This window comes from Taudactylus pleione, unplaced genomic scaffold (assembly GCF_031769625.1).
Source record: "Taudactylus pleione unplaced genomic scaffold, aTauple2 ptg000541l, whole genome shotgun sequence".
NCBI lineage: Eukaryota > Metazoa > Chordata > Amphibia > Anura > Myobatrachidae > Taudactylus > Taudactylus pleione.
This window is the reverse complement of record NW_028284943.1, coordinates 2,688,148-2,689,326: the sequence shown is the minus strand read 5'-3', so window position 1 is coordinate 2,689,326 and position 1,179 is coordinate 2,688,148.

The following is a 1,179-nucleotide window of genomic DNA, read 5'->3' as shown; positions in this document are numbered from 1 at the left end:
CCAGCAAAAAAATGATCTAGATAAACTGCAATGGAACGCAAATTTTGCAGGGGAGCATGACCAGCACGTGGGGCAGCTTGAATTGAATGTGACAGATTTGGGCATGAAGGGCCCATCAGGGGAATGGAATGGTAGGGGCCTGTCGAAGCTGGATAATTGGCTGAGACAAGATCAGTTTAAAAATTGAATCGCAGCGACGCCATCTTGCGACTGGCCGCAAGACGCCATCTTGGAAATTAAATAGCAAAACGCCATTTTGCAAATGGCCGCCCAAGCGCCATTTTAGATAAACTCACACTTAAGTACATGTGGCGATATTACTATTAGCATCATGCGACTGCAACTTTCACCATTTCTCATACACACATTAATACGCACAATTGCGCTGTTAACTAGTCGCATATTAGCGAATGCATAAGCTCCTGTATGAAAACGCTGAATATTAGCTTCATGCACACGCATCTGCCCCAAGTTAACTAGCATCATTACATCAAACCCCACATACTCACAAATTACATATTCACATACAAGGTTCCATAAGCTTTAAGGTATAAAATTCAAGTATGCACATTTACTATAATTGCTGTGAAATAAAGATTATTTGGTAACTAAGGTTTTATACGTGATACGTAAGCCATGTTTGGTATTGTACTGATGCGTACTCTTTCAAGAGTATTCTGGTAACATCGATGTAGAGATCGCAACATGCATTCTCAATTTTTGGACCGCAGAGACTTCAAGCAACAAAATGTACATTATATGACCAACTGTTAGGATTTGCATGAAGCGGGAAACCAGAGATCACCAGTTGTTAGAGGCTGGACTTTGTCTATTTGAACCAACCTGTTAGATGCCTTGTAACATATGCCCTCTCCTTTAGGACCAATGGTATTAGCAACAAACTTCTCTATTGTGTTGTCTATTTCTGGGGGGGTATAAATATGTGTGCTCTGACCCTGGGTTGCTAGTCTTCGTGCTGAATGCTGATTGACAGGGGTTTCTTGCTGATGCCTACATCTAGTCCAGAGCGCTGCGTATGTATAACTGTACTTGGGTCTGTATGATTCCTTTGCACTAAATTGAACTTAGATCATAGCGTGTAACTGACTGTACTTTTACTTGAATAATACTTTGTGCTTTGGAACCACAAGTTCTAGGTCTGGAGTCTTTATTTACTGT